Below are 12,565 nucleotides of genomic sequence, written 5' to 3' on the forward strand. Positions count from 1 at the left end.
CAGCGGCGGCGTAAAGCGGGGAGACACAGAAAAACAAAGCAAAACTAAAAAAATGTAAAGTGAAAGTCCACATTTGCTGACACTGGTCTTTACCTTACAGCCCGTTCCTTTCCTGCAGACCACGGTTCCATTCATTCTCTGTGGACACCTTGTTTCATTCGCGTAGCAGCATGCGGAGAAGCATTGATATCTGTTGGTGAGGGGATAGGGTGCGGGGCATGGGGGGGGGGCACACAGTGGGGGAAGAAAGACAGGGTTATGAGGGTCAGCCTGCTGCGTGACAATAAAGCTGTACACTCCATTACGCGAGCACCTCCACCTCCCCCCACTCTCTGCTCCCCACACAGCAAACATGATCAACACATGGATTCGAACACCCAGTCAGAGAACTCATTTGGTTAATGATATCACATTGTTTTGACTTGTCTCTGCATTTTGCACTCCCTCACTTTAATTACTGCTACTATGCTACGTCTTTAAAAACACTGGCAGTCAATTTTTTTTTTTTTCATGAAAAACGTATCAAATCTTCAGTCAATTCGAGATTCTCTCAACGTGTTTCTAAAAGCTAGGACATCAAAAGTCAATCTTTATTCCTCTTCTTAAAATAAAATCTAATTAAACGCTGATATGCGGCAATGAATTATGTATGAATTTCAAGGAAATGTATTCTATTCTCTTTTAATTAAACCAGCCAGCTGAATACAAAGAGCATGTTCAGCTAAGCCAGTCCAAAATCATTTCATTGATTTGTTGTCTCCAATCAATATTTACAATTACTCTGTGGGTGGTTTGGTGAAAAGAATAAGCTTATTGCTGTGTGTCTCTACAACGCCATAGGCTCACAATTTTATTTTTTAACCAAAACGTATTGTGTAACTCCATCTGCATTAAAGATGTTGGTTAATAACTGTCATAAGTGATGGTGAGGAGAATTGTATGAAAGCAAAAGCTGTTAGATTTGCAGAATAAAATTTGGGGAAAAAAAATGATTCAGTAAAAGGATTTTAAAAAAATAAATAAATAAAATAAATAAAAAAAAACAATGCATGAGAGGAAGAAAAAGTCAATAACAAAGGAGAAATGTATGATGTGATCTGAATCAGTATCACAAAGCTAAGATCCAAACGTTCTTTTTTAAGGCTTGTCTGTTACATACACATTCACATTAAACATGCTTTGAATAATACAAAATGGAGAAAACTGTCACTGGAAACAATACCACCACATACAAGAAACTGAAATTCACCACATACTGCCCAACCCAACCCATTACTGGAGAGGCAGAACACTACGGTTAGCAAGCCCAAGTATCATTGATCCCTCAGTGGAGGCACCACAGGCAATGATCAGATTACACTGAGAGTGAAAGCAGCATATAATATTGAAACACAGGAACCCTGTCTTGCATATACATACAGTCTTATTCCAACTTCCACACCTTTAGCACAGCAGCAGGTTGTCAGAGGGGTGGGGTGGCGATGACTACAACTAAAACCTCTGCAATGAACTTAATGCTGATTACACGCAGAAAGAGAAAAGCCAAACAGGAAAAAAAAAAAAAAAAAAAAGAGGGCGAACAGAGCGAGAATCACCAACCTCATCATTCTTCTGATTGAATGGGAACATGTCAAATAAAAAGAACTGTTCATGACAACCAAAGCAACAGGTCATTTATCAGGATACATTTAAAACAAAGACACTTCAGGTTGAGTGGAAGAAGATGAAAATCTTCAATAAGGGAAACAATATTTTTGTTTAAAAAGATAAAATAATGAGAAGTTTTATAAGTAAACAGGATAAAAATAGAGAAGTTTAAGATGAGGCCCTTACCATCTTTGATTCTTCTTCGTGCTCTTCTCTGACTCAGGGTGTTTCCTATTCTCTCTTTCAAAACACCTCACCTTAATCCCCCTTCCTCCCTTCCATCCTTCCTTCTGTCTTTCTTTCCTGATGCTGGTATGTTACAAACTGTAGCGGAGGTGCTTCTCATCTCCTCTACCCAGCTTCAAGGAACAGCTTGACTGAGGAGAAAGGAGGAGGCAGATCCTGGCTGGAGGCTGGGGAAGCAGTGGTGGCGCTGGCCGGCCAACAGAGGGTGAGGCGGTGGTGCTGTTGCTGCAGCTGCCAGATATGGAGAGGCAGCGGCTGATGGAATGGATGCTGTATCAACGACCTCCATCCACTTGCTTTCCCTTTCCACTTATTCTTTCACTTCTTCTTCTTTTTCTTCTCCTTTGACCGCCTGCGGCTCCTAATGTTCCTTCTTCGTTACCGGTGGCGAAAGAAGAAGCCGGTTGTTGCTCTGCCCCGTTAAAAATGAACTGACAACCTGCAATGAGCTGGCAGAGCAACTGAGAGGGAAGACGAATGAGAGAGTAAGGGGTGGGGTGTGGGGGGGGTGTATGTGGTGTGATGTGGCTTCTGCAAGAGAGTGATAGAGAAGAGAGAGAGGGATAGAAAAGGACGGGAGGGAGGGGAAAAAGCATCGGGAAAAGGCGAGTAGAGAAACCTGTATGAACATTTACTGAACGAGAGGAGAGACAGACAGGAGCGATGGAAACCTTCAGCCACCAGCAGTTTGTCCAAATAAAATGTCGCTACTCAGAGGAAAGCCAGGGAATAATTAAATGTGACCTTTAAGCGCACACACGGATACACACTCACACACACTTGTGCATCTAGCAGTGCTTAATTGATGTGAGCACCCCTCCCCAGTCTGTCAGTCACAAAAAATCCACCCCCACCCCAAAAAAATAATAAAAATAAAATAAAATAAAATAATGCAAAGTAAAAGGTAATGGATGAGGATGATGATAAAGAAGGTGATGAAAGGAAGCAGCTTAGGAGTGGTGACAAATTGAGGATGAAAAGAGAGAAAACCAAAAACACAAATCTGTGGAGAAGATTGCATGTGTATCATTTGGCTTAAACACAAGAAACAAACATATTGCGCAAAATAAAAGCAAAAAGACACTGTTTTTTTCTTCTGCTTCTTCTTCTTTTTTTTCTTCTTTTTTTAAAAGAAAGCCTTACAATTTCTACAAGAATTAAACCAAACGACGTTTTAGTAATGAAGAAAAGGTGTTTTGTTGGGCATGAAATGTAGATTTGTGCATCATCATGAGGCACTGAGGAGAGAGAATAAAAACGACAATACAACCTTAAAATACTTTCCCAAACATCATCACACCCCCTGTATATAATAGAAATGTATCAGCAAATTCAACGCCTTGGTCACATGTATATGAAGCATGTGAAGGAAAATAAAAAGTAATTCCAAGTATGAAAACGTAACGATTGCTTCCTCAGGGACCAAAGATTTCGGATTCTTACCTGAAGGTTCACAGGAATATTTCATTTCACTTTGTAAGTTTAAATATTATTGATAGTGAGAGAACATTCCTCCATTCCCTGTTTATATATATATTATATTAACAGCAGATGATGGTCAGATGGAATCAGAACCCAATTACCATTGTCCCTCCCCACCTTTGTTCATTGAAGAGCAGAATAAAGCTGTGATATTATGTATTTAAAAAAAAAAAAAAAAAACGACATATATAAAACATGCTAACAATTAATGCTGTGAGATAAAAAATATCCATCACGGGTTGAGGGGGTAAAAGAGACAACACTGATACAAAGGCCCTACTGAGGCAATCTGACGCTAATTTGATTTCTTCTTCTCATTTCATTCGAGCAGACTTGATCACAAACTGACAAATAAAATTCAATGAAGAGCGGAGCAATGCAAATGTTTCATTTTGGTTGTGTATTCATTCCCATGCAGCAACTGAGCAATTACCTTTCCATTTCTGTTGCTGCTTTTGACACAGAGGAATCTATGGAGTCAAAGGAAATTAAATTCTCCCAAGGATTTTACTGCGATCAGCGCTCGCCTTTGAGCGCGGGTGGTGGAGTGTGTGTGTGTGTGTGTGTGTGTGTGTTTGAGGGGGGAAATCAAATAATCATACCCATTTTTATCTTGGAGCAAGACTGTTCCTTAATGTATCGGAAACAAAGGAGCCCGAGGACCTCAGGGGTGAGACGGGCTTTGTTTCATGCCTGCATACTGCCCCCTGCTGGCATCTGACAATGTAATAGCCAATGAATCACTATTGTTTCTTTGTTTATGAAAGCTGAAGCAAAAGTTTGAAATTACACCTACACAAGAAACAGTTCCTCATTTCATATAAACCTGAATCGTCACCATATTTATTAACACTTCAACGAGTTCAAAGCATTCTGCATTTCAAGGTGTGAGATGAATGTGTAGACGACCCAGCATTCATTTGTTATCTGTGTCACAAAGTGGGATTGGTCTGAAGCATTACATTTCCCTGACAGATACAAGAGAAACCATGAAAACTGAAGATAAAAAAAGACAAGTGGCCTGTCTCGGCTTTTCCAAACGACCAAGGAATTTGGTTGAAAGGGCTGTCAGGACAAATATCTGCAGAGCATCATGTAAGGCAGAGCTGTGTCAAAGACAGAAACTGAAAAGGAAAATCCATAAGCTATTAGCAGCCAATTAGTCACATAAAGCACTTTGCAATGGCAGGATGGGAAATGGCTAAAAGCTGTGTGGCTTGTCGTATCGCATGACATTTAGTGTGAAGTGCCCAAGAGCTAAATGTTTTTAAGAAGCTTGTAGAAACCTGGTGTTTTAGCTCAAATAATGTGACGGACAGAAATGTGCACTAATTCAGCTACGATTAGACAGTATGTGTCGAGTTGACTAGATTTTGTTCCCTGCTATTATTAGAAGCGATGAAACTTAAACTTGTGACATTTTTTTAATTATTGTATTTGTGGATACAGACTATTTTAAAACCTTATTTATGAAGCTTCTTAGATGATAAACTGATAAATTAAAAAAAAATCTAATTTAATGAGCTGTTAGCAACCAAGCTCCGTTATATCTTAAATATATGTAATGGTCATACTTACCAGAAGATGTTTTTTCAAATCTCACTGGCTCTAACAAAGGAACGGGAGGCAGACCTTTCTAATTCTGTGGTTCCCCATCTATCTAACATACCATATAATACCTTCATTTTTATTTTCATTTTCTATTTCAATCACATTCTTTTTTTTCTTTCTCTCCGCCAACCAAAACTAGTGTGCACACAGAGAGGATCCCAACCATTGTGCCCAAATTTGATTGCACAAAACTCATTAGATTGAACTGCCTGATTTTTGATGAATTTCTTTCTCAAGAAGAAGGCAGAATGAATATTCCCTCATATACTGTATAGGTGTGTAACCTCACAGCTCTGTTTACCTTTTATTACACTGCTGGGCCATGATGTGTTACTATTCATATTCCAGATATTAAGCAACACCAAACCAAATAATTTGAGATATCCAGGTGTTCTCATACCTTCCTAAAATAGAAAATGTTTTATCACAATGTGCTCATTTGGATTGGGGAAAAATCTTTCTGATCTGATATTGATCCCCTTGTCAATATTTGAAATAGATATGTGTATCAGAGGGATTGAAATCATTTGGATCCATTCATTTGAAAGAGCAGCTCAAAAGGACATGGGACTATACTAAGTGGTAAGAAATGAGAACCTCAGGATGAAATGTGTGTTGGACCATTTCTGTAGCCTAGACTTATGGCCAGTTGAAGGATTATTGTTTACCCAAGTTTTTGGAGTAACAGCGTTTAAAATAACAGCGTTTTTTTCAGTAACGGGGGTCATATAATTTGTGTATCATTCGTTCATTTGTTTTTCATTATGTAAGAAAAACATGAAAAACAAAAAAAAAAACTCATTTCCAAAATGAAAAAATGGAAAACGCCTTGTTTTTCAAATTCAAGCTCTTTTGCTTCGGTACAGAAAACAAAAAACAGAAAACAAACAATTTTATTCGTTTTCTCCATTACCGTTTGGCCAAAGTACGTGACCTAGAAGTGAAGCGTTACACATTCCACGATATCTTTTGCTCTGCAACACTCAGGAGTCTCTAAATCCTCCGAAATGCCCGTGAGGGGGTTCTGTACCCAACACCAGCTAAAAGGACACGTTTCGGATGCACAATTGGAAGCAGCGATCATGACGATCTGTCGTTAGCATAGCCGTTAGCATTGGATGAGAGTACTCTTCCGGGTCACGTACTTTGGCCAATCGGTAATGAAGAAACAAGGTGTTTTCCGTTTTTTAAATAATGAAAAACAAATGAACGAATGAAACACAAATTTAATCTAACTAATTACTTTTTACGCCGTTACAACGCCGTTAAATTTACTGAACGTTAAATGCGGTGCGTTACATGCATGGATTGAATAAATTATTCATACGCAGCTGTTGTGAGGAGGTGGGTTAAAAACAAGGTGAGCGATTATGATTGGCTAAGGCGGCGTCATGTTTCATGGTAGCCAATCAGAGCCAGTGTTTTTACACACGTTCCAGCACACGCACCACACACACACACTACAGATTTGATGAAGCAGCAGAGATGGCGAGCGTGAAGCAGTCTGATGAAAAGTTGGCATTTTTAAAGGTAGTGATACAAACACTATTTTAAATGAATTGTGGTCAAAGGCAAGAACGTGTATGTGAAGTGTACATTATATCCAGGAGTGAAGACTTCGTCGACATCCGTTGTAAGCGACACAAATTTAATGAAGCACCTCACAACGACACATGCATCTAAAAATTCTTTTTTTTTTTTTTCAACAGTAATGCAAATAGTTACTTTCCTTGGTAATGAGTTACTTTTATTATAGAGTACTAACTCAGTTGCTTTTTGGAACAAGTAGTGAGTAACTTGTAAACAAATAACACTACAATGTCCCATTTACCAGAAGTCTCTATCACATACGTAACATGCAGGTGAAGATATTCCACTGTTTAAGCAACTACATTGTGAAGTCTAAAATTGCTAAACCTCAAGCCTTTCATAGGCAGATAAGAGCAAGGCAAGGCATCACTAAAATCCCACAATATACTGGTCTGTAGACACTGACGTTAAGGTTGTGTGGACATGTCAGATTACGCCATGAGATCTTTGTTGATCCAATGACACAATGGGCTACACTGCTTTAATTCCAGTTTCTGCTCTGTGCCTTCCTTTGTACACAGCAGCAGTTTAATTCAAACGCATCCAGGCATTCCGCACAAGCGCTGCTGCTTTCAAGTGCTGCAACACATAAAAGTAGTGTCAGAAATAAAAAATGAAATAGAATAAAAAAGAAATGTCCTTGCTGCCAATAAAAATGAAAACCTCCAACAATCCAAACTATTACCAATTTATTTCTTTTACAGTAAACGTTAACTAGCTTTTTACAGTAACATATTTGTGTGTGAGACTTTTTAAACGTTGTGGGTCAGGATTTGCAGCACATTTCTTTGTTGAGTTTTTCAAAAACAGTGCTACATTCCTCCAGATAAAGGATGGAGAGTAAGAGATGAAACCCTTGGTTCTTCTACTGTATACATTTTGAAATTACAGAGCAAGCAATATACTATAAATCAGGGGTCACCAAGGTAGCCCACATGGACCATTTGAGGTGACCTCAGGAACTCTAGTCACCAATAATCTCCATCTAAAATCTGAATTATTTTCCACAATTCAAACTCACAAAGATAAATACATATAACAGATGTAGTTTGTACTGTACTTACTAGAGTGAAATACTGCTGACAAGGTTTTTGTATTAAGTTAACCATTTTTAAATGTTTATTTTCACTAAAACATTGTGACTATTGTATTTTTAAGTGTTGCAGATTTGATTTGTGGTCAGTGGCTGTATATAATAAGATATATAAAAGATGTAATTTTAAAAAAGGCATGGTATATTTTCTGTAAAGTGTTAATGAAAATGAAACAATTGCATAACTTAGGAGAAATAATGTGTTTTATGTTGAAACGTAAACATACCCTATCTTTTTTAAGTTACTATTAGTCTTCCTTATTATCTTACCCTCTAATTAAAGTAAAAACTGTGAAAATGTAGTATTTCAGAAGTGCTTTTCAAACTGGTAGCCCTTCGGACTAAACAGTCCCTATGCAGTAGCTCACATTTTCAGAAAGGTTGATGACCCCTGTTATAGAAACATTTGCCCGTTTAGAGACATTTTAAGCTATTGCAGCTTTAAATGTGTCTAGATTTGTAAGATTGGATTCCAAGTAAAAACTCTGTGTGAAAAGCTATGTAATATCCTCTTTGCCAGATTTGGGGAGTTATCTGGATCAGTGATCCTGATCTTTGTATATAGTAACATGATCGTTCACACTTTAAAGGCTTGGAAGAAATTTTTATCCCAGCTAAGAACAATACAGTAGGTCCAAATGTTCCGTATACGGGCACCCACAAATCCAGATTAAATTCACAATCCGATGAATGAAACTCAGTTGGGTAATTGAGTAACCCTGCATAACTGAGTGAAATTTTGTAAAGAAGTAATCCAGAATCAGTAATGTAATCTTCTGTCGCATAATTCTATCTTCGGTTAAAAGTTTGTCAAAATCCAATGATGTAATCCTGGTAACAGACAAAAACTTACCAAATTGAAACAACACACTCACTCTTGTTAGATGTTTCTAACCAGGAGACGTACAGTATTTGAGTATGTAAGCAAGTATGTATTTTATTGTGCGTTGGTATAATCCTGCTGCCATTGTTGGCACCAATATAGCAACACAACTATACATAGTAACTGTTAGACTGAAGATCTTCAATTCTAACAAGATTTCTTCGTAGAGTTTTCATCAGATGAACTGTGGCCTTCATTCACAGAGCTTTACATGACGTCAACTTCCACCTGAGTTGCTTATGATTGCTTGTGGTGCAGGAGGAGGTCAGTGACAGAAAAGAGACTGTTACCTTCTATGCAGCCCTGTGAGAATAGTCTGAGAGGAAGTAATGTGAGGTCTTTGAACATCACCAGTAACCTGTTAGATCCAATTCACAACTTAGAAACCCCCGATGCACAGGGCTATACCACATTATGTGACTCTTTTTATATGGGTTTTATTAGGCTGTAGGGTACAGTATATACGGCGGACAGGATAGCCTTTGCTATCCTGAAGAGTGCCAGCCCGGATTTTTGTGAATGACACACCTACGCTACAAAGCATTATGTGCAAAGACTTACTGTTTTCACCTTATCTCTGAGCTGTTGCTTCTTATTAAAAGGCTATGACTTTACAAAGAAGAATTCATCCATTCCGTGCATTTGACACATCCCCAAGGAGCAGTGAGCAACCACTTTGCAGTGCTCAGGGAGCATTTTAGGGTGTTGGCATATGTTAATAGATGTTCCTTAGCAAAAAAAAAAAAAAAAAAGCTAAAAGAATATCTGAGGTGGTGCTCTGATTTGCTCTCCCACAGCATGTTTGTGCTTTATTGTTGATGCCCTTTTCGCCTGAATGTTATGCGTGAACTTTGTGTTGAGCGGTCGTCATATTGTTCGTCATTCTATCAATTTGTTCCCGAACTTCTGTTTTTGTGGAGCTCCATTGTGACACAATCCTCAGTTAGTTTTTATTCATCACTGCAGAACTTGTTGATTTGTTTCTCTTTGGCGGTTACATGCCTCTGTCTCCATCTGTTAGATCAAGAGCTGCTGCTGCTATGCTCTCTGCCAATTAGATCTTTCCCATTTTTCCCATCAGGGTAGGAAGCATAAAACAAAAAAAAAGAGGAACATTTCTGCTCAAGATGTGAATTAAAGCTGCTACTACTGATATATATTTTTTTTTAATTATTTGATAAAATCCTCATTATAAATGTTATACTTATCTATTTATTGTACCCATTTACAGGACTCCACATCCTGTAATTCAATATTCAAAAATGTCAACAAACTAAGTGTTTAGGTTGGAGATGAAAACAAACTCTTAAGAGGCATTTTCAACCCTTTTCCTTTCTTTTTGGAGTAAATGGTGTTCAATTCGATCTATGAGGCATGCTCTAGGACAGGGGTCTGCAACCTTTACTCTCAAATCAGCCATTTTGCCTAATCTCACCTGGATTAAAGTCCTTCCGGAGCCAAAAAAAAACCTTCTCATTGATGACAATACGATGTATAAAATTCTATACAGTTTTTGAATTATTTGATGAGTTAATGGATTTGAAGTGCTACAAAAAATAACTAGAATTAAACACATGATAATGTCAGTCAACACATGCTCATTTCTAATTTCTTGCAACATATCAAGCATGTATATTAAACCGGCATGTTGGCAGTTAAATAAATGTTTCCCCACACAAATGAAATCCCTATTTTCTTCCAGAATAATCTTTTTGTTAGTGTAGTTATCTTACCAGGGACTTAAAATGTAAGGTTAATCACAGGTGCAGAGTCTGTAAAGGTTGCAGGAGGTGAAGTAGGAAGATGGAGTTATTGCACAATATGATCTATTTTACTCATTAATTATCAATACCTTATGTAAGCGTTAACAATTAATTATTTTAATATATATATATATTTTTTTTTTTTTTTTTAACGCTATAGGGAGCCATTGCAAAAGAGTCAAAGGGCCACAAGAGGCTCCAGAGCCACAGGTTGCAGACCCCTGCTCTAGTATTTTATCTAATAGAAGAATTATCGGGGAGAGCAACTTTGAAGTAAATCTGTTTATAGGTTTACCAAGTGGTTAACAAATTCTAGTTTTTGAGACATAACAGGGAACGACAAGTCGTATAATTGTGTATTTTTTTTTTCCCAATTCTTTTAGCATATACTTTATTACGCACATTTTCATCCTGTTCAGTTGATTTGCGAGTTTCAATTAACATCAATAACCATGGATTAGCCTAAAGCCATTTTATTTATAAAGTAGTTATCAGGCTTTGTTGTTCTTCTTTTTGTTGTTGTTCTTGTTATTGTGTACATGAGTTAAAATCACTACTCCTCTGTTATTTTCAAACAGAATGGGCTGAAATTTGGTAGGTATAATCTATGGATGTGTACGCATCGACGCACAGAGCCTAATTTTCAATTTGGGGCCCCAAAAGAAAAAAGAAAAAACAAAAGTTGAACTATTACGACGTTTGGTGGTATCGAATCATTGGCACAAACCTATATATATATAAATGGGGCCCAGTACCCTGTACGTGTCACAGAGGTGTGGCGCTCTGAGCCCTTTTTTTGCAATGGGGCCCGGGGCCCACCCCCTATTTCTAGGAATTTACAAATTTATGGGAACATAGTCGTGTGATATATCATTTTAAAGGTTATTCAACATAGATTATGATCATGCTTCGCACAATTCGATTAGGAGCTCGAGGGGCTCAGGGGCCAACCCCCCTTTTTTCGTCAATTTCCATTTAACATCAATATTAACCTAACCACTAGGAAAAAATATCATAGTGTATCATGTTTTCCTTCAGTCTGTGCCTTCTCCTCACCCTCCGCTCTCTAAACTGTTTCAGGTGTCTTGATGCTGGATCTGGCTGTTTCTCGTCGATGATTCATGGCTCAACTAGTCTGGAACACTCTGATGGTCTATCCCTCCACCCTGTTCTGATCGTCTTTCTGTTCACTAAACCCCAACTAGTCGAGGCAGATGACTGCCACCTCTGAATCTGGTTCTGCTGGAGATTTCTTCCTGTTATAAAAACAAAATAAAGTTTTTTCTTCCAACTGTCGCTAAATGCTTGTTCATGTAGATCTTCTTGGGTTCTTTTTTTCTTGAATTTTATATTGTTAAGCGCTTTGAGATGACTGTTGTATTCTGCGCTATATAAATAAAGTTGAATTGAATTGAATTGAATTAAAGTTGTTTTCTGATTTATTTGGGAGTCAAATATTGCTACAGTTGGTGGTCCCGAATCATTGACACATATCAATATATGAAGAAGGGCCCATTACTCCGTATGTGACACGGGGGCGCCAGGGGGCTCTCAGGTGCTACATTTTCCGAGTCATTTGACTGAAATCTCGGGAACGTGGTACGTGCTATTCTGCACGGAGATGTTCCGCGGAACCGGCCGTAGTTCATCCAAACTTGTTTTCCGTGATATTACAGGAAGCAAAGCATTTTCTAAACAATTTGTATAACAAATTGTGTCTGAGTGTATACTAAAGCAATAGCAGGGAACAACCCTTTCTATGAACGGGACTAAAATTGAACAATCCCCAGTTTTAAAACAGTTATCTTTGGATGTCTGGAAATTACACTGGTAAGTGTGATTACCCTGTTGAGGATGCCACTGTGGCTTTGTTTACTGATAACCCAATAATGGCTTTCATCCCTCCCCCACCCTATGGAACTAATGGATTTAACAACACAGGAAAACCTTCTCTTCAGCCCAGAACTTGACATTACATTGAGGAAAGGAAATAGCACAGGCTTTTTATGACACTGAACAATAGTTCGACTGAATAGCATCTCTTCACTTGCTGGTTAACTTAGCATACAATACAGATCCCAAAACTTTATTAAGCATCAATCCCTTTGTTTCTGCCCTCACCCCTGGCTGGACCTCATCCACCATGACTCGCCACAACCAGGCGCTTAACCTGGTAACCCTCCGGGCCAAGCACTGCTGCTGTTGTCCTCAATCAATGGAATCCTCTAAAGTGTGCTCCATCTAACCCTT

General features: G+C 38.3%; 1 long non-coding RNA gene across 1 annotated transcript in view; it reads right to left on the reverse strand.

Moving 5' to 3' along the window:
• Positions 1-2,375, reverse strand: part of LOC114454306 (uncharacterized) — a 4,160-nt gene extending 1,785 nt beyond the window's left edge. Inside the window, exons 1-2 of the long non-coding RNA XR_003672526.1 lie at positions 1,834-2,375; positions 94-190 (exon numbers count right to left, since the gene is read on the reverse strand). This is a non-coding gene — a long non-coding RNA (uncharacterized LOC114454306). The remainder of the gene's footprint in view (positions 1-93; positions 191-1,833) is intronic.
• Positions 2,376-12,565: the final 10,190 nt, after the last annotated feature.

Source organism: Gouania willdenowi, chromosome 20 (genome assembly GCF_900634775.1).
Source record: "Gouania willdenowi chromosome 20, fGouWil2.1, whole genome shotgun sequence".
Taxonomy (NCBI): domain Eukaryota; kingdom Metazoa; phylum Chordata; class Actinopteri; order Blenniiformes; family Gobiesocidae; genus Gouania; species Gouania willdenowi.